This window comes from Passer domesticus, chromosome W (assembly GCF_036417665.1).
Source record: "Passer domesticus isolate bPasDom1 chromosome W, bPasDom1.hap1, whole genome shotgun sequence".
Classification (NCBI taxonomy): Eukaryota; Metazoa; Chordata; class Aves; order Passeriformes; family Passeridae; genus Passer; species Passer domesticus.
The window spans coordinates 10,827,926-10,849,739 of record NC_087511.1 but is presented as its reverse complement, the minus strand read 5'-3'; the positions used below and the strand labels follow the sequence as shown (position 1 = coordinate 10,849,739).

General features: G+C 39.7%; 1 protein-coding gene across 5 annotated transcripts in view; it reads left to right on the top strand.

Moving 5' to 3' along the window:
- Nucleotides 1-18,489, top strand: part of LOC135289108 (secretory carrier-associated membrane protein 1-like) — a 127,988-nt gene extending 109,499 nt beyond the window's left edge. For 2 of the 5 annotated variants that reach the window (XM_064402454.1, XM_064402450.1), the window contains 4 exons: nt 1,747-1,906; nt 6,558-6,607; nt 9,060-9,177; nt 15,004-18,489. The gene's annotated coding sequence lies outside the window, so the exon portion shown is untranslated. Of the gene's footprint in view, nt 1-1,746; nt 1,907-6,557; nt 6,608-9,059; nt 9,178-9,376; nt 9,456-15,003 lie in introns of all 5 variants that reach the window. The other 3 variants (XM_064402452.1, XM_064402451.1, XM_064402453.1) reach the window with 3 other exon arrangements.
- Nucleotides 18,490-21,814: the final 3,325 nt, after the last annotated feature.

Genomic DNA, 21,814 nt, shown 5'->3' with positions numbered 1-21,814 from the left:
TTCTTTTTCCAGTAAACCTGTCTGATTTAATCTTCTTGCAATCTAGATCTAATTTTCAAAGTTCCTTTTGCTTTTGCCAAGGTATCCTGTTATCAAATCTATTATGTTAAGCAGGTCCAAAGTCCATTATCTGTCTTGTGTCCCCCAGCATTCCAACAGAAAATAGGTGGGGAGACAGAGAAAGAGAGTGACAGAGACAGAATAAGGAAAATATCACCTCCTGTGGATCCTAACAATGTTCCATTGGTCCTCTCCAGCTGGTCTTCTTAGTGGTCAAGGTCCCCCCAAAAAGCATAGCATCCCATGGGTTAATATAAGCTCAGACTATGTAGGAAAACCCAGGCACTGGGGGGGGGGGGGAACGACACACGAAGAATTTGCCATTGTCTCTTACTATGGACTCCGGGTTTGTTGCATCATGATGTGCAGATGTGCAGTCCTGTGGTGCAAGGCTTCAGGAATTACTCTAGGGGGCACTTCAGGGGGTCTTTAATGGATCTGTGGGGTTTGGGGTTCCACAGCTCAGACAGTTTGCGTAAGGGAGGACAGGTGTTCACTGCCTCTGACCAGAGGTTGCATCTGAAACCTCCTCCCCACCACCTCATTTCGGGGTGGAGTCTGTGTAAACCTGGTTTCTGGCTTCTGTGGTCTCTCCCACCCAAAACTCAGTCAGGGAAGAATCTCTGCTGTGTTTGGCTTTCATGTGGATGCATTGTTCTCCCTCAGCCTTGGTTTTTTTTCCCTAGACCTGAGGTGATTAAACAATAGTGTGTGCTCTTTATCTTATCTAGGCAGCTTAATTCACAGTCCAAAGTTCTTCAGGGAGACTTCTGTGGTTGTAGTTTCTTTATACAGTTTTTGATATAATGTGCAAAACTTCATAACAATGTTTAAGGCATGAACCATTTCAGTTCCTGACTGTGCCAGATAGCATGAAAGTAGTAGTTATAATGTTTCTTACTACTGTTGTATCTTTTTTTGTTCCAAGAGGTAAATATATTTGAAATAAACTGTGAGGTTTTAATACCAATGCATTTTCTTTAGTAGAAATTCAGTAGTTAACCTGTAACTAGGTCTGCCAATGCAAAAATGTCAGTATTAAGAGCTGAGAACCAAAAAAGCAGATGTTTAGGACCAATATTATAAGAAATATTTGAGTATTCAATATGTATTAAAGGATTTAGAATAGGTTCTTGCAGATCTTGTTTTACTGAGAAGCATTTTTTCCTTAGCTGATTTTTTTTTCTCTATTACATGTAAGACAAAGAGCTTCTCATTAAAAGGTGGGGGGGGGGGGTTGGAAAATTTTCCTTTTGTATTGTAATATTAAGGCTGGCAGTCCTGCACTCAGTTGCCGGATTGTAAGAGAAAAAAAAAAATAACTAGCATGTTTAAAAAGTACAAATATCCAGTAATTACTGTAGAAGTAGCAGTTATTGCAGCTGTAGAAGCTTATTTTTTCATCATTTTAGGTTTGAAAATATTTGATGACTGATTTTTTTCCTTGCTACATGCCTGATATTACTTGAATTTTGTTGTTCACTACTTTCAGTTGTGAATATTTACTTTAACCTTAAACTTTAAAAACTATAAAAATCAGCATATTACTGGGAGAGGATATTGATTTATTATCAGCATGCTTATGTTTGTTTAAAATGCACAGTTTAAGTATTACTTTAATGATTGTAATAATTTATTATATGAACATAATTTAATTAAGATTTTTCTTTGCTTATGCTTCTACAGTCCATACAGTGACACTGTTTCTTAATATCTTTGGATGTTTGGCCTGGTTTTACATTGATGCTACACGAGGGGTTGATTTTGCATTGAGTATCCTCTGGTTCTTGCTTTTTACCCCTTGTTCTTTTGTCTGCTGGTACAGACCACTTTATGGAGCTTTCAGGTAAGAACTTCAGCTTGACTTAAAATCTTTTAAAAAATACTTAACTTGTTGAAATGCATTAACATTCCAGAATTTGTTTGTTTATCATTAAGATAATCCTTCAATGTAATTTTATTAGAAACAAGTAGAACAATTACCATTAATTCAGTTGCTGTATCTGAAATGCTGATGGCAATAGTTAGGAATATTATAGAATATACTTTAAAATATTTTAAAACCATTAGCTCCTGAGAGCACTGAAGGTCCAGGAGTGCATCTGAAATGTTTGTACATCAATTCACATAGAATGAGAAACAAGCAAGGTTAACTGGAAGCATCAGCTTCCAGAGCTATGATATCACTGGTATTAGTGGGACTTGGTGGAATGAGTCCCAAGACTGGGCTGCTGGAATGGAGAGCTACAGGCTGTTCAGGAGGGATAAGCAGGGCAGGCCAGGTGAAGGAGTTGCACTGTATGTAAGGAAGAGGTTTGTTTGTACAGCCCTTAGTGTTAGGGATGCTGTGGTTGAGAGCCTCTGGGTGAAAATTAGGAGGATGGAAACCAGATGTAGTGGGTGTCTATTACTGATCACCCAGCCAGGATGTAAGCCGTGATGAGTTATTCTATAGGCAATTCGGAGAAATCTCTGGATTGGTAGCCCTTGTCCTTATGAGGAGATTTCAACTTCCCAGACATCAACTGGGAATACCATATTGCTGTGACAAGCAAGCATGGGAAATTCCTGAAGTTCGTGAAAGAACTTTTTAACACAAGGACTCAGGGACCCCACTAGGAAAGATGCTCCTAGACTTGTTTGTGAATACAGGACTCATGGGAGATGTGATGATTGGTGGTTGTCTTGGCCACAGTGACCATGAAATGGTTGAGTTTAAAATTTTCAGTGTAACAAGAAACAAGATCAGCAGAGTTCTAAGCTATTCAGGGAGCTACCTAGCAGAGTACCATGATTTTGAAGGCTTATGAGTCCACGAGTGTTGGTCAGTTTTTAAGAACCACCTTTTTAAAGTGCAGGAACAGGCAATTCCACTGTGTCAAAAGCCAAGCAAGTGAGGCAGAAGAACAGGGAGCTCCTTGTGGAACTCAAGAGGAAAAAGAAATTGTATGATCTCTGGAAGAAAGGTCAGGCTTAGCAGCAAAATTACCCAGCCATGGTTCTCATATGCAGCGAGAGGACATGAAATGCCAAAGCTGAGCTAGAATTGAAACTGGAAGTGTTTTATCAGACAAGAAGGGCTTTTTAAAGTATGCCAATAGCAAGAGGAGGGCTAAAGAAAATATTGGACTGCTACTTGATGATGATGGTTGCTTGAATAATAGGGATAAAGAAAAAGCAGAGGCATAAAATGCTTTTATTGTCGTATTCTTTAATAATACTGAGTCAGAGGACTGAGTGTGGTAACAGTCACTTTCCATTTGTGGACACTGAAATTGTGAGGGACCTGCTGTATCAGTTGAATGTTCACAAGTCTGGGGCCTTATAGGGTCTGTGGGGCTCTGATACAGGGTATTGAAGGAGCTAGCAGATGTTATGACAGGATCCCTCTCAATGATCTACCAAAGTTCTTTGGTGTCTGGGGGGGGGGGGGTCCCTGCTGACTGGAAGCTAGGCAATGCTATTCCAATTTACAGAGAAGGCATGAGAGAAGACCCAGGGAACTACAGATGTGTTGTTAGTCTAGCCTTGGTACCTGGAAAAATTATGGAGATTATACTGGGTGCTATTGAAAGGCATTTAAAAAACAATGCAATCAGCAGGCACAATGTGGGTTCACAAAAAAAAATCCTGTTTAACTAATTTTCTCTCTTTCTATGATAAATGCCACTTGCTGTCACTCTTGCACCGAGAATGACACAGGAACAGGCAAGAGGCAGTATTGTAGAAAGAGCAAAGAAGGCTTTATTCAAGAGAACCACGAGGTTTTTATAGAGTGATACAATACATTCTATTTGATTGGCTAGTTAACAAAAACACCTTTCTCATACACCGTCCTTGAGAAGAACAGAAAGAAGTAGAAAAACACCACCTGCAGATTGTTTATACTAACAAGTTATCACATTCTTACAACTCCCTGAAAATTCTCACAAGCCACTGTGAGAAACGCTTGCCGTTTCTCTCTCTGCCCCATGGCATCCACAACTTGCCTAGTGGATGAAAAGAAGGCAGTGGATGTAGTTTTTTCTCAGTTTTAGTAAGGTCATTGATACTGTCCCTCACAGCATCCTTCTGGACAAGTTGTCCAACTGTGGGATGAGCAGGTTCATGGTGTGCTGGGTGAAGAACTGATGGAAGGGCAGTGCTTAAAGGTTTGTAGTGAATGGAGCTACATCTGCCTGGTGACTATTCACTAGTGATATCCCTCAGGATTCAATTTTAAAGCCAGTCAGTCCTGTTCAATATTTTTATCAATGGTCTAGTTTGCTGATGATACCAAACTGAGAGGGGCTGTTGGCTCTCTTGAGGGACAATAGGCCTTGCAGAGGGATCTAGATAGGTTGGAGCATCGGGCAACCATTAGTGGCATGAAATTTAACAAGTCCAAGTGCCAGATCCTGTACCTGGTATAGAGTCATGCTGCCCACAAGTATAGATTGGGAGAGGAATGTGTGAAAAGCAGCCCTGCAGAAAGGGATCTGGGTATGCTGGTCAGCAGCAAGCTCAGTTTAAGTCAGCAGTGAGCCCTGGCAGCCAAGAAAGCAAACCTCATCCTGGGGGGCATCAAACACAGTAGAACCAGTTGGTCAAAAGAGGTGATGGTCCTGCTGTATTCAGTGCTGATGTGGCCTCACCTTGAGTACTGTGTGCAGTTGTGGGCCCCACAACTTAAGAAAGATGTGAAAGTCCTTGAATGTATCCAAAGAAAGGCAACCAAGCTGATGAAAGGGCTGGAAGGCATGTCCTGTGAGGAGCAGCTGAGGACACAGGGTTTGTCTAGTTTGGAGAAAAAGAAGCTGAGGGGTGACCTCATGGCTCTCTATAGCTTCCTGGGGAGGGGAAGTGGAGAGGGAGGTGCTGAGCTCTTCTCCCTAAGATCCAGTGACAGGACGCATGGGAGTGATTCAAAGCTATAAATTGCAGTTGAGCATAACTTCTAGAGTAAATGAGATGTTTCTTTTTGCTAACCAAGAAGATATTGCTATACCTACACATCTTTGAGGAATCGTATAGTCTAACTTGCATTTACTTGTACACTAAATTCTTGCATTCATAAGGCTAAAAAATGAGAAGAGTATTTTTAATTTGCTGGTCTAACTTTTGTTGATGACTGGTTACAATGTGGGTACAAATTGAGATAAATTAAAAATACAGAGAGTTGCCAGTATTTAAAAATTATAGTATTTCATTTTCACCATAAATATTGCATGTTCTCTCTTAGTAGTGTTCTTTTATATGAAATTATTATTCCTGATTTGGAGGATTTCAGTGTCATGTTATTTTTCAGGGTTTTAGATTTAGTAAATCCTTAGCATTTCTTAGTGACTATTTATTGTTTGGAAAAGGAAAATTACTACTTGCATATTTAATTTTCAATCATCTGTTCAGCTGAAATAAAGTGAACTTGTTGAATAAATAGAAAATAACAAATTCCCTTCTGCAGAAAGACCTATTACTGGCAAATTCTTGTTCCGTGCCTTAAGTGATCTTTAGTTCCTTTAGAAATTTGGTAGAAAGCATATCATGCAGTTGTCACTCTGAGTTTTTAAGATTTTCTAAGCCTTCTGATGTTTGCATTCTTGTAGCAAACTTTCTCACACACTTTCTGTAAACAATTTATTGTTTTGCATTCTTTTATAGAAAAAGACAAATTTGCTAAACTGTTAGTTTGTCCAGTGTCATTGGAGAGGTGGCACTTTCACCCTCCAATCCACTGTCACCTTTAGAAATCTATAAATGTTAAAGTCAGAAAATAAACTTTCCTTTTTCCTACCTTGAGAGCAACAGCATGTCTGTGTCATGTTGTCTCGTGTCCTATAGTAACATGCAGTCATTAATTTTCATAGTAATACATTGAGGTCTTTGAGAGTCTGCCTGCATGTTTATATTTGGGGATTTTTTACAGGCTTTTTGTCAGGCTAACATTTTAGTAATTTAAACAGAAAACATATCTTGTATATTTTGTTTTTAAACAACAACTGCTTCAGTATTCTGATCCATATTGTGTTTCAGCAATTCCATATTAGTTTTTATTGCTTCTTACAAGTAAAATATTTTCTTCCCATCATGCCATCACTGTGAACTTCAGTCTAAAAGTGGAATGGACTTCTGTTCTTTATGCATTGTAGCACAAGTTGTATGTTTAGTCTAAGAGGCCCTGCTGTGTGCTGAACAGAACACTAAGGAATAGTATCTTGCTGTTATTCTCACCTCTGTGAGAGGTGTAAATGGCAAAAGTACTATATTAAAGAAGTAGCAACAGTTCATATATAAACACTCTACAAAACCACAAAATTACTGGAACTTCAAGTCACCATCAGTAAATTATAAAAGCACTTTTTCTTTAGTTAATGCTGAAAAAAATTTAGACTGGTACTACAATATTTGTAAAAAGTAATACATTTCCTGGCTGCTTTAATTTCCCCCCCCCCCCCCCCCCTTTCAGGAGTGACAGTTCATTCAGGTTCTTTGTGTTCTTCTTTGTATATATCTGTCAGTTTGCTGTACATGTACTTCAAGCTGCAGGATTTCAAAGATGGGGAAACTGGTGAGTATTCTGTTTTCTGTAGCATTGTACTGTCTGTAAGACAAACACTCATATTTGATATAGCAGCTGCAAACCAGTCCATGGTTTAAAAAAAAAAAATCTTGTGTTCACTGGAATTCTTACATTTAGCACTCAAAAAATGCTTTTTTGAGTGCTCTTAGCTAGAAAAAGTATGTGAAACATATCCCAAGAGTGTGAGATACTTCTGTCATTAGACTGGTCAAAATTTTGTCTTTCAATGTAAGCCACTGTCATGGTTTAACCCCAACCAGCCCTCAAGGCCCCCACAGCTGCTTGCTCACTCCCCCACCAGTGAGATCAGGGAGAGAACCAGAAGGGTAAAAGCTATAAAACTCCTGGGTTGAGATAAAGACAGTTTAACAGGCAAAACAAAAGCCACACACACAAGCAAAGCAAACCAAGGAATTAATGTACTGCTTCCCATGGACAGGCAGGTATTCAGCTACCTCCAGGAGAGCAGGGCCCCATCACACATAACGGTTACTTGGGAAGACAAATGACATCACTGCAAACTTCCTTCCCCTTCCTCCTTCTTCCTCCCACTTCATATACTGAGCATGATGTCACATGGTCTAGACTATCCCTTTGGTCAGTTGGAGTAATCTGCCCCAGCTGCGTCTCCTCCCATGCACCCCCAGCCTCCTTGACAGTTTGGCAGTATGAAAAGCAGCAAAGTCCTTGCCTCTGTGCAAGCCTTGCTCAGCAATAACAAAAACATCTCTATATTATCAACACTGTGTTCAGAACAAATCCAAAACACAGTCCCATACCAGCCACTGGGAAGAAAATGAATTCTACCCCAGCCAAAACCAGCTCAGTCACTTTATACTGTTCTTTTATATATTACCTCTCCTCTTTTAGTGGTGTGTGGAGAACTTATTTGCTTTGTATTTAGGATAAAGAAATAATTTAGGCTGTAATATTTTACTGTTTGAATATTATTTTGTATAATTTGTTATTTCTAATGATATTTATGTACTTACTAATAAAATTTATTGCTAAAATTGGAAGAATTAATCAACAATGTATTTCAGTGAATATAGTGCTATATCTTTGATATTATTTGAAAAGCTCATTTGTCCAAGTCAGCTTTTTATTCAGTAATAGTTGATTTTTCATTTTGATGCTTATAAATATATAATTTTACTTGAACTTTTTATGTAGATATAGCTTTATTTGAAGCTTCAAGGTCTAATATTAGGATTTTACACGGAAAAGCTATTGGGAATGACTGACCCTTCTTGGGAAAAAAAAACCCAAACAAAACAAAAGAACAAACTTGAATTAACAAAAAGCATGGTTGTAGTAGCCAGCTGATGGCATGGAGAGCTGTAACTGGCAATAATGTACTTGGGTAATGACATTTCTGTGTATCAGGGCTTTTCTGTTAAGCTCCAAATGTACATAAGGCAGAAATAAACATAATTGCTTTAGAACTGGAGTATAAGGGAAAATCCTGGTTTATTATTTTTGCTCTCAAAGTCACTATTTTACTTTTTAATAGATACCTTGATTGACAGGAATAAAGTAAAAAAGTTATTTTAGAGAACCAACTCTCCAAGTATGGCATGTGTACTTTTAAGGATACCTGGGGAAGTGGCATGAAAAATAGCCAGATCATCATTAAATGCTTATTGCAGTTTTGATTTTGGAGTTCTGTGCTAAAGTCCAATTGAACATAGGGGATATCAAAGCAATTTGAAACAAGTAGAAGAAAGTTTTAAGGTTGTTTTGGTTTACATAATTTTTTTGCTCTTTTTGGTGAAAGAATCTTTTCTATCTTAATGTGTTATTTTTATTAGGGCAACCTCTTCTTTTGTGACTTCAAGTTTATGTTGATGTTTCAAATTTGAAGAAAGGGGAAATATTTGAAGTAATACTGATGTAGCAATCTGTTCTCTTAATTAATCTGACACTACCTACTTAAAAAAATATATTAATCACAGTTGAGAAAGCATTGCTGTGTGGTTAGAGCAAAATTAATTTTCCCACATTAAAGCTCTGTGTGTGTGCCATATTTTTTGTTTTCTTTTTTAAGAAGTTTGAAGCTATCTTTTTAGGGATGTTTTCTCTTCCACAAAATCATGCAGTCTTAAATTATTCTGAAATTACAGTATGACCAAAAAAAAAAAAAACCCAAAAAGTGATGAGCAACTCCAATGTCTCAATTTCCTCACAGCTCTCCTGAAGGATAACCATCTTTGCTAAATTTTTTCTTATAGTTTCACTGCATGAATTGGGAAAAATGGCAACTAAGCTGTAAAAGCTTATAGAATAGAAATATGCTCATATATAATTTTCATGAGGTTTTCTTCAAAAATATTCAGTTGATCAGAACCAGGATGTTATAAAGCTTCCCTTGATGTGGATAACTGTGGTTGAATGGTTCATGTGCTTTGCTAGTCAAGTTTGTCTTTTCTTTTTCCTTCAGTGGGTGGATTTCGTCTCTTACTAGTCTTAATAAGAGTATCCCTGTTGGCATTATGATGACAATCATAGCTGCACTTTTCACAGCATCTGCTGTTATTTCATTAGTTATGTTTAAAAAGGTAAGTTACTTATTATTCCCCTCTTCTGTTTTCTATGTTCTGGAGTTTGCTTTCCTGCTTGAGAGGTACTCTCTCTCAAAGTAATGGGGATTAAATTATATTCTTGGGCATGTGCCTGTGCCTTACCTTTTAACAACTGTTCTTCAGTAGTACTTTTTTGCTTATACTGTCATGGAGTTATGAAATGCTGTTTTTACAGTGCACTTATTTCTGCAAACTAAAATGGGGAAGGATAGCTTTGAATAAGAGAAGCTGGGAGGTGAGCCCACAATTAAAGGGTAGGTGAATGCACTGGACACTAAGGTAGGACTTGTAGATGCAAGGTTGCAATTTTCAAATCTGTGGTGATTCATCAGGCTGAGTGAAGCAATATTCAAATGATTACTAAGTTTCAGCTCTTATAAAAATTATTTCTCATTAAAATCAATAGAAGAGTGAGATACCTAGCACCTTGGAAAATTATTTTTATTTCTCTGCTTGGATTATTTTAACATTTTGCTGTCAATTAATGATTGCATAGCATAAAACCTCAAAGATGCTGTTCTCTCTTGGTTCCTTTTTGTGAATTTCCATCCAGAAAGCCTAAGTTTAGATAATAATGTGCTAATAAGTTTTTTATATTGTTTCAATTAAATGTAACTGATAATTCTACTGCTGATACACTGGTAATTTTAATAATTCAACTGTAGTTACAGTTCCACTTAAAGGTCTTCATGTACCCAAACCCTACTGGCCTATTTACAGTAAGGTAGAAACTTCCTTTCTCCTTATTTGTTTTTTGCATAAATACTCAGGTATAGGAGAAAGAAACAAATGAGAAATATGTATGGTGAGCATTTTTTACACTCTTTTTACCACATGAATCAGGATTCTTTTCAAGAAACATGTATGCTCATATATGATCTGGTGACATTTATAACAAAAAAAAAGTTACATGAATTTTCCTGCTATGCTTATAGAATCATAGAATTGTTAAATTTGGAAAAGACCTCTAAGATCATCAAGACCAACCATCAACCCAGCAGCACCACCATGTTCACCACTAAACCATGTCTTCAAGTATCCACACATTTTTTGAACACTTTCAGGGATAGTGACTCTACCATTTGCCTGGGCAGGCTTTTCCAATGCTTTACAACCATTTCCATGAAGAATTTTTTCCTAATATCTAATCTAAACCTCTCCTGGCACAACTTGAGGCCATTTCCTCTTGTCCTATCCCTTGTTACTTGAGAGAAGAGATCAACTCCCACCTCGCTACAGCCTCCTTTCAGGTAGTTGTAGAGAGCAATAAGGTCTCTCCTGAGCCTCCTTTTCTCCAGGCCAAACACCTCCAGCCCCCTCAGCCGCTCCTCATAAGACTTGTGCTCCAGCCCCTTCACCAGCTACATTACCCTTCTGTGGACACACTCCAGCACCTCAATGTCTTTCTTGTAGTGAGGGGCCCAAACCTGAACACAGGATTCGAGGTATGGCTTCACCAGTGCTGAGTACAGGGGGACGATTGCTTCCCTGGCCCTGCTTCCCACACTATTTCTGACACAAGCCAGGATGCCATTGGCCTTCTTGGCCACCTGGGCACATGCTGGCTCACATTCAGCTGGCTGCCAACCAGCAGCCCCAGGGCCTTTTCTGCTGGGCAGCTTTCCAGCCACTCTTCCCCAAGCCTGTAGCGCTGCGGGGAGTTGTTGTGGACCCAAGTACAGGACCTAATGCTTGGCCTTGTTGAATCTCATATATTTAGCCTCAGCCCATCAATCCAGCCTATCCAGATCCCTCTGTAGACCCTTCCTATCCTCCAGCAGATCAACACTCCCACTCAACTTGTTGTCTTCTGCAAACTTGCTTCGGGTACGCTTGATCGCCTCATCCAGATCATCAATAAAGATATTAAACAGGACTGGTCCCAATACTGAGCCTCAGGGAACACCACTCATGACCGGCCACCAGCTGAATGTAACTCCATTTACCACCACTCTGGGCCTGGCCATCCAACCAGTTTTTTACTCAGTGAAAAGTGCATCCCATCTGCACTATGGAAATCAGTTTCTCCAGGAGAATGCTGTGAGAAACAGTGTCAAAGGCTTTACTGAAGTCTAGGTAGATGACATCCACAGCCTTTCCATCATTCACTAAGTGTATCACCTTGTCGTAGAAGAAGGTCAGGTTCTTCAAGCAGGACCTGTCTTTCCTAAACCCATGCTGGCTGGGCCTGATCCCCTGGCTGTCTTGCACTTGTCACATGATGACACTCAGGATGATCTGCTCCATGACCTTCCCTGGCATCAAGGTCAGGCTGACAGGCCTGTATCTCACTGTATCCTCCTTCTGACCCTTCTTTTAGATGGGCATCGCATTTGCTCACTTCCAGTCATCTGTGACCTCCCCGGTTGACCAGGACTGCTGGTAAATTATTGAAAAGGACTTGGTGAGTTCTTCCACCAGCTTTCTCAGTACCCTTGGGTGGATCCCATCAGGTCCCATGGGCTTGTGCAGGTCTAAGTGGCATAGCAGGTTGCTGACCATTCCCTCCTGGCTTACGGGGGCTTAATTTTGCACCCTGTCTCTGTCTTCCAGCTCAGGGGACTAGATACCCTGAGGACAACTGGTCTTGTTATTGATGTCTGAGGCAAAGAAGACATTAAGTACCTCAAACCTTTCCTCATCCTTTGTTACTGTTTCCCATCACATCTAACAAAGGATGGAGATTCTCCTTAGCCCTTCTTTTGTTCTTGGTGTATTTGTAGAAACACTTTTTGTTGTCTTTTACAGCAGTGGCTACATTAAGTTCTAGCTGGGCTTTGGACCTTCTAATTTTCATAACATCCTTATAGTCCTCCCAAGCTGTCTGCTCCTTTTTCCAGAGATGGTAAACTCTCTTTTTTTCCTGATTTCCAGCCAAAGGTCTCTGTTCAGCCTGGCCAGTCTTCTTCCCTGACAGCTTATCTTTTGGCACATGGGGCCGACCTGTTCCTGCACCTTTAATTTTCCTCCTTAAAGCACATCCAATCTTCCTGGACTCCTTTGCCTTTCAGGACCGCCTCCCAGGGGACTCTCTCAACCAGTCTCATAAACAGGCCAAAGTCTGCCCTCTGGAAGTCCAAGGTGGCAGTTTTCCTGACACCCCCCCCCCCCCTTACTTCTCTGAGAGCTGAAAACTCTGTCATTTTGTGATCACTCTGCCCAAGATGGCCTCCAACCATCACATCACCAAGAAGTCTTTCTCTGTTCAAAAACAGCATGTCCAGAAGGGCTTCTTCCCTGTTTGGCTCCCTTACCAGTTGTGTCAGGAGGTTCTCTTCCACACACTTCAGGAGCCTCCTGGACTGTTTCCTCTTTGCTGTATTGTATTTCCAGCAGACATGTGGTAAGTTTAAGTCCCCCATGAGAACAAGGGCTAACAACTGTGAAACTTCTCCCAGCTGCTTACAGAATATTTCATCTGCATCTTCATTCTGGTTGGGTGGTCTATAACAAACTCCCACCAGGATATCTGCCCTGTTGTCCTTCCCCCTAATTTTTGTCCATAAACACTCAACCCTATCATCACTATCATTAAATTCTAGACAATCAAAACACTCCTTAATATACAGGGCTATCCCACCTTCCTTGCCTGTTGCTTCTAAATTTTTTCTAGCCATTCATTGCAACACTCCAGCTGTGAGAGTCATCTCATTGTGTCCGTGATGGCAACTATGTCATAGTTTTTCTGCTGCACAATGGCTTCCAGTTCTTCCTGTTTGTTGCCTATGCTGTGTGCATTGGTGTAGATGCACTTCAGTTGGGCTAATCACCCTGATGCCTTTTTTGCATGGAGATACCCTAATTCCTGCATGGCCATTCACACATGCTTCTGGGATTTCTAACATCAATAATCCCTGCATACTTGCTGCCATATGGATCTTCATCCCCTGCCTCCACTGATATGGCAGACTGAAGGACCTTGCTAGCACACTGTCCCTCAAGCAGTGGTGTGCCACTCCCAGGCTTATCTCTATCCAGTCTGGCTTTATCCCTGTCCCTCTTCCAATCTAGTTTAAAGCTCTCTCAAATAGCCCTGCTCACTGCTGAGCCAAGATTCTTTTTCCCCTTTGACACAGGTAGACCCCATCTGTTCTCAGCAGGCTCAGGGTCATGTAAACCAACCCATGATCAAAACCCACAAAATTCTGCTGGTAACACCAGTCTCAAAGCCAGGTATTCATCTGCATGATCTTCCTGTTTCTTGCCCCATCATTTCCCGCAACTGGCAGGACAGAAGAGAACACAACTTGTGCTCCACATCTCTCAACCAGTTATCCCAAGGCCCTGAGGTCCCCCTTGATTGTCCACAGACTTCTTGTTGGACTTCATTGCTGACCACCTGGAAAGCCAATAGTGGGCCATACCAAGTTGGGAAATTTCTTAGTGATGTCCCTTACCTGGGCCCCAGGGAGGCAGCACACTTCCCTCTGGGTTGGGTCCAGTTGGCATATCCATCCCTCTGTTTCTCTCAGAAGGGATTCACCAATGACAACCACCCTTAATTTCTTAACTGAGGTGGTTGTGATGCAGGGGGTAGGCTGCTCTGCCTTAGGTGACCCCTCCAACCTGGAAGAACCTTCATTCACATTTTCATTTCCCTGGTCCTCAAGTTGCAGAGGGACCGAACATGAGAATAGCATGTCTTGACCCTATCTCCTCTTGGAATTTCTGTCTGAACATTGCTGGAACCCAGGTGTTGGTAGCTATGTTTGTTCTTTTCTACATATGTTCTGTCTTTCTCTCTCCTTCTTCTAATTCCTTCTTCTCAGAATTTTTGAGTAACTTAAAATCAAACTGGCTTGGAGTTTGCTAAGTTGAATGGGCAAAGGTAATGCTTTGGGAAGTGTTTCATATTGATTGAATGCTGCTCTAAACCTTTTGCCAAAGTTCTTTGATTTTCTGCAGTTGCCAGTAGGTTTTTTTTTGTTTTGATCTCTTGGGAACATCATGTTGGTATTTCTCCCATGCCTCTAACTCAGACTATGTGAACAACCGCAAGCCCTTTTAAAAGTCTCATTGAGCAAGGTTTTTTGGGGCCTTATATCCCTCCAGTTTATATATTGGGCATACGTTCCATGGTATGGAATATCCTTTTGACCAGTTCAGGTCACCTGTCCCGTCTATGCTCCCTTCCAGCTTCTTGTGCATCTCCTCCCTGGCAGAGCATGAGACATTGAAAAGTGCTTGACTCAGGGCAAGCACTGCTCAGTGACAACCAAAACATCAGTGTATTATCAGCATTATTCTCATACTGAATCTTAAACACAACACTGTAGCAGCTACTGAAAATAAAACTCTCCTAGCAGAAACCAGGACAAATGTTCAGTCATAACTTAATAGGTATTTGCAAACATGTCAATCAGTAAAATTAAGATTTCTAAAACTGTATTATATAAAAAAAAGTTCACTAAAATGTTATTGACACAGTAGATTCAAAAATATTTTTTTCTTTTTGTTTCCTGCTGTTACTTTTAACATGCACCCTTAGCACGTGTTATGCTAAGGATACAGCCTATTTGTGTATTTAAATGTGTTGTTTCAGACAGTAGATAGCACACACGTAAACTTGGAAAAAGGTACAGGCATCCTACAGTCAAACTGCATGCACAGCAGGGCAATCAGAAGTTGTAGAATTTGTGGGGGGGAAAAAATTCTGTTTATTCATTTTCGGATCCTTCCAAACATATGAACAAACCAGATTTTTCCACCACACGGCTCTACTTCATGTTTGAGATTTTGCTATTAATCAACCAAGAAATTGAAGGTTCAGCATGCTTTTTTACTGCTTTTCCACCTCCCTAGGTGCATGGTCTCTACCGCACTACTGGCGCTAGTTTTGAGAAAGCACAGCAGGAGTTTGCAACAGGAGTGATGTCCAACAAAACTGTACAAACTGCTGCAGCCAATGCGGCATCAAGAGCAGCAACCAGTGCAGCTCAGAATGTGTTCAAGGGCAACTGAATTGAATGTAGAGAAATACAAAAAAATCATGACAGTTCTCTTCCATTGTACTTTATTTTCCAGTCACTTATTATATTCCTTAAAAACATATATCAGGATACACAGCGCATAGTTGTTTCTTCTGCAGCAGTGCACAGGTAAAATGGGAAATGTTTGTTTATTTTATAATAAACTTGTTTATTTTTGACAGATATCCATTCTCTGTTGTATGATGCTTTTATCCCCAATCGTCTGTTCTGTTTATGCTGAATAATAAGTTTTACACCTTTAAGACTTGTTCCAGAAAGTGAAGGGGGGAGAGAAGAAGTGTGCAGTTTGTTTTCAGACACTGCACTCACTCCTCCATATTCCTGCTCGTAGACTGTGCTGTCTGCAGATGGACAGACAGCGAGACAGAGCTCTCCTTTGTTTTAGATAGTTTTAGCTAGCTGAGGAAAAGAAGTTCCCTGGACTGTCGATTTTTCCCCCCTTTTCTTTGGACCTGTTCAAACCTGCTCTGGACTGAACACCCAAAGAAGCACCAGCAGCTCGCACCTGTGGCCCACCGGGCTGGGCCTGGGCCATGGCATTTCTAGCACCGGAAGGACAATAAGAGACTGAGTGAGCCAAGCTGCAACCCAAGGAGGGGACTTTTCTGAGTTTGTAATCTCTTTTAGAGCAGAAAGAGGGTTTTATTGTTTAATATTGTTTAGGTTTTATTTAATAAACAGTTTTTTCCACTTTTCTCCAAGGAGGTATTTTTCCCGAACCAGTTAGGGGAGGGGCCAATTGAATCTGCTTTTCTAGAGGAACCCCTTTGGGGGTTCTCTCCCCAATTTGTCCTGAACCAGGACATCTGTGCTTATTTAAAATGTTGCATTTTGGAATAATAAGCTTTCCTTATTTAGGGAGGATAAGTGATTTCAACAACTGAATGAGAATGAATTGTGGTATATAATGATCAAATATAATATATTAAGAATTTGGAGGGGTTTTTAGTGGTTCATCTTGGTGGGTTTTTTTAAACTTCAGGAAAGGACATTGGCTAAATTGTTTTTCTTTGTAAGAACTGTTCCCTTTTTCTGCTATAAATGGGGTAGACTGAGAGATGTAAAAGGTCTGGTTTGGCTATGCTTTTGCAATTTCAGCAGCTGCTGGAGGACAAACACAAGTAGTATAGATATAAATTATTTTCTTGGGATTGTTTAGGATAAGTCTTTCCATATAGACCTGTAATTTTGCATGAATACTGTAATCTGTACTTGTTTAAATAGTGTTTTGGTCCAGAATTTGCCTGCACAAAGTTATATAATTTGTTTGTATCTATTTTCATGGGGTATTCTCTACCTGTGAGAAATTACTATGACGCAGAAACATTCTCTGTAATAGAATGTGCAATGTACTGTATAGTTTAAGGAAGTTAACTGATGGTTTCAATCACACATCTAAATTATTATATATTTTCTATTTTTAATTTCAGTATTCATGTCTTGGGGTAGTAATTTTGTTGAAACAAATATTGACCTCTAGAACACTAGTTTCATGCCACACTTCCCTCTTAAATGCAGTGGTATTTTTGTTGTGTTTGGGATGTGTAGATTTGTATTTAACAGTGATAGTAAATCTCCTGCCTTATCAGTCACAATGTTTGCTGCTTGTCCAAAAATCTAAATATACAGTATTTAATTTCCTAAAATAAAGCTTTTTAAGCAATGGCATTTAACAGATACATGCTTTCATTTTAATTTAACTCAGCTATTTCTGTGATTTCTTTTAAGATGGAAGGAAAAACAACTTTTAAACTTTTGAATTAGAAAAGTGAGAAATCTTCATCTTTCACAAAGCTAATTTTAGCTCATTGAACTGGAGGCCTAAGAGGTTAAATTGGTGCTGTGGAACTGAACAATCCATAATGGTGCATGCTATCAAAATATTCTACAACTGAATCAGGTCTCTATGAAGTGATGTTTCTTTCCTTTGAAGGCTATTTGATATTCTTGGATTGCCTCATGAGTCTTATGCACAATACTTGGGCTTTTTTTTTAAACTGTTTTCAAAAATTAAAACAGGAAGGGACCTCATTCACAACCTTTATAAGTACACACTGTAGATTAAATGAATTCAGCTCTTAAGGTGTATTACCTTTAGTAAAAGGTAAAAATTCTGAGGCCCCTCCATGTTCTGAATGTGAACAGACTTTGATTGATCCTTTTTCACTGCAGTGTATTTATAATAGCATAATAGTATTGCAAAAAAAGAAAACCTGTTGCTTAATCCCCTGATCAGGACTGTACTGTTAGCATGAAGTGCCTACTACTATCCTTTCTTTTACCAGTTCCATGAAATCCATCTTGAATTTGGATTAATGCAGTAGTTTCACCTATGCTGAAGTTTATATTAACGAATATACTTGTTTCTAAATATTCTCTGCATCATTAAGTTAAAATTAATTTAAATATTCTGTGTAATAGGGGCTCTAAAATTCTATGCTAACACTAAACTTAAATTTGGGTGGAATGTTATTAAACACTTTCCAGACAGAAGTCACAATTTTCTGTTGAGATCAAGCATCACACCTCTAGCAGCTGTATATCAAAATTGTTCTTTTCATAATATTTTTTATTTAACTTGAGGGTTGTATCTAGGAACTCTACTATGGATTACTTTTGAGCTGAATTTAAGAAATTCTCTTGGATATCTTTTGGATATGAATCCCAGGGACATCATCTTTGCAATGTAATTTAAGTTCTAAGATTGCATAATAGCATACATTACCAGAATATATTAATATATTATGAAAGAATCATTAGGAATAAAACCTGAATTTGACAGGTATATTCCCTCCTCCCCCTCAAAGTTTTTAACCTCCTAATTGAAATTCAAGGTTCAATTACATGTGAATTATTTAAACCAGAAATCTCTGATGCTTTGCAGCCCTAAAGGGAGGGAGATGTTTGAGTTTACCTTTGACAACAGAAGGCTGATATTTGTTGGAATATTTTGTACCTAACTAAAACTAGATTTTACAGTCTTATTAATTAATCAGAGTATGGTACCCACTTAAGTTGTCATTTTGTCGTATTGTGGCAAATTGAGTTCATAGTATGAAGTTTAAACGCTAGAATGTCTGTAGTCATTGATCTGTAATTTAGGAGTTGGTTTCATTTATCTGGGGGGTGTTTGTATATTTTGTAAATTACTAACAATGCTCTGCCATCCTAGTGAATGTCATAGTTCTCTTCAAATGAACTTCTGTCCGTCTGTTGCATGTCTGAGTAATTCAGAAGCTTTGTATATTTATTGTATTAACCCAGTGTCATAGAATAAAAAAAGATTTCTTTTTCTGAATGTTTGATCTGTATATTTTTGAACAATATAGGGATTTTTCTTTTGAAAGTCGAGATAACATGCAGGGCGGATGATCTACTTACAAGTGCTCTCAGGCACATGGTGTGATTCTAGGGTGTTTTGCACAAGGCCAGAAGTTGGACTCGATGATCCTCATGGGTCCCTTCCAACTCAGGATATTCTATGATTCTATGAATTATAAAAACCAAGTGAATAGAATATGCAGTAGGAACAGAACAGGACCTGTAAATTTATTTTATATGTATACCCACAAAACAATAGTTATAATTTCTGGAACACTACTGATCACATAAAACAGAGTTAAAAGGCTCAACAGTTTATAGTAAATACAGGGATAATTTATTCCCTATATATTGTATAGAGACATAAGAACACTGCAGTTTCTGTGGGAGATGTTTGAAAAAGTTTTTCTGAAGTCTATCATACCTCATTGTCTACATACAATCTGTGTCATTAGGGGAAACTTGACTATGACATGAGGATAAAATTATTGCCTCTGCCTACAACAAACTAAGCATTCTATATCAGAGAAGCTCAAACAGTAGTTTGAATTGCTAGAGTCAGCCTGCATACATGCAAGCACATCTGCTTTCAGTGAAGGTACAGTGTAGTGTCCCTTGCTTTTCTCTACTAGTACAGTATTTAATTCCTAATTACAGCTTTGGGTAACCACACTGATTTAACACAGCATTCACAAAGAACTCTCCAGGAACATTGATTCTAGTAGAGCTACAGGTCAAAAAGTCTCCAGAATTTGCCTGAACTATCAGGATCAAATTTCAGGTTTACCACCTTTACGCATTCATAGTGCAGGGAGTATTCTTCTTTCTGCAGCATTAAAATAGGCTGCTGATCCAAACTAAAAGGACCATCTCTTTATGCTTCTAGTGTCCTGTAGGTTGTTCTTCTGTTCTCCCCCATGAAAAATCATTAATGAACACTAGTCAGGAAATGGGAAGATTAAAAAAAACCCACCAAATATTTTACAAATGCTTTATGATATTTCCATAATGAACTCAATTTATTTATTTATTCCCATGGTTAGTGCACTTTAAGTACGGTTTTTGCATTCCTAGATGACTGCTTGGAATTTGTGTGAATAAGGATGATGACATAGGTAGGCAAATGAAATATAATCTAAGACACATGAATAAAGAAATTGATACCCCAAACTGTCAGATATGTGAACAGCAGACTCTTGAATGGGTCTAAATTTGGAGGAAAAGAATAGCAGTATAAATAAAGTATCAGCCCAAATCTAATTCAAACCCAGGCAAATAGTTTTTACCGCTAGAATACACTGTTAGTATTATCAAGCCCACAGCAGTTTGCATGACACAATCAAAAACCTAAACCACTCTGTTATTTACTTAGAACCATTGTTGTAGATAGGTAATGTGATGAATTGGCTCTCGCAATTAAGGGATGAAAATTGTATATATGTTAAAATCAGTATTATAGATATGTAATTATGTTATCATAGTCTTGTTGTTTAGACATCCTCTGTTCTCCCCATAGTCCCCTTCCCCCCTCGGTGTTGTTGCCATCAGACAGCCTTGGTTGTGAAAGACTTGTGAAGGGAGGGCATGTACATGTGCCCCTTGCATGGGATGGGAAAAGCTTGTTGCTAGGGGGTGTGGCATGGCAACACCTGACCTCTAATCAAATTGCACAAAAGTAGTCTCTACCGATGGACAGCAAAGAAGAGTTGACAGACAGACGTTGGGAGGGGCCAGGGTTGGCTGACGCAACCACAGGGATATAAAGGGCAGAGCAGCCATTTTGTAGATGAGCACATGGCAGTTTGGTTCCTTGCTCCCAGTGCTGCAATTTTTCCTTATTCAGTCTTTTGTTGTATTTTTGATAAGGTTTAATAAACCTTTGAAATTTTAAAAGTGAGTGCCATTTCTTACAAATGGGTACTCATCCAGGATAAACACTTTGTCTCCATGGCCCTAGGAGATTTCGAAAGAGAAGCACATAAGTTCGGCGGCTCAATCGACTTCTCCTGGGACTATTGGTGGTTGCGGGTTGACACCCCAGAAAGCGGGAGGACCGCAAAATGGCGGGATGCAAGTAAAAGGGGCAGAGAAGCTGCTGGTAGGACGCAGAGAAAAAGGGAGATGGGAGACCCATGGCTGGCGGGACAGGAATGAAAGAGGGGTAGGAAAAGCTGCGGGCGGGGTTGCTGGGATGCTGACTGGAAGGTAGCCATCTTGGTTACCAAAAGCCCAAAACAACAGGCCGTGCCAGTCAGCTGAAAAACCTGCTCTTCTGCCAAGAGGCAAACTTCTTCTGAGGAAGAGAGTGAGGGCTCATCTGAGTTTGAGAATGAGCCTGAAGATCCCTGGCAGAAGATGCAGAAGGCAGCAGTCAAGGAGGGACATTTGGAGCTGGTATCAAAAATCCAAGTGGCACCAGTGTGGTATTGCAGGCAAGCTAACCCACGATGGGAATCCATCTCCCAAGGGGAAATGAAGGACCTTTGTAAGGCTGCAAAAGACCATAGGAGGAACTCTCCCTATTTTAACAACCTAGTAAATGCTGTGTTTGCAGCCCATGTTATGGTGCCCCATGACAAGATACTTTATGCACATCCTACTCTCCCCCACTGAATTCATCCTGTCAGAGGGAGTATGGAAGAAACAACTACAGCAACTATTAAAAGACTATGCCCAAAAAGATGGGCACATTTAACATTATACCATTTAGCTGGCGAGGGAGATTTCACAAAGCCGGGAGATCAGGCAGTAGACCTCCCCTGAGATGTGTTAGAAGACATAAAAGACGCCACAAAAACAGCATTCTTACAAACACTGGACAGGACAACAGCAAACATTGACTTTACTGACATTGATCGTGGACCAGATGAGACTTTAATAAAATTTGTTGACTGTTTTACACAGGCAATAAACAAACAAGTGTAATGTCCAAAAGCTCGGCAAGAGCTACTTCTACACCTAGCTGAAGCCAATGCAAACACCAAGTGCAGAGATAGTCTACGTTCTCTACCCCTCAAAGCCAACCATCTCTCATATGGTCAAGGCTTGCACCATCAGAGCAAAGGCAGACCGAGATGTCACCTTAGTCAAAGCTGCCAGTGAGGGAGCCATAGAAGAGCTTGTTGCAGCACAAATAATCCCCCACGGACCCAATAACAACAGGGAAAAGGGATCATGCTTTAACTGTGGGAAAACAGGACACTATGAAGGTAACAGTTTTAATAAAGGTAATAATCAATCCTGATCCTAGGGGTGCCCTAAGTGTCAGTGTCCTCAATGTTGCCAACGTCAAAGTGCTTACC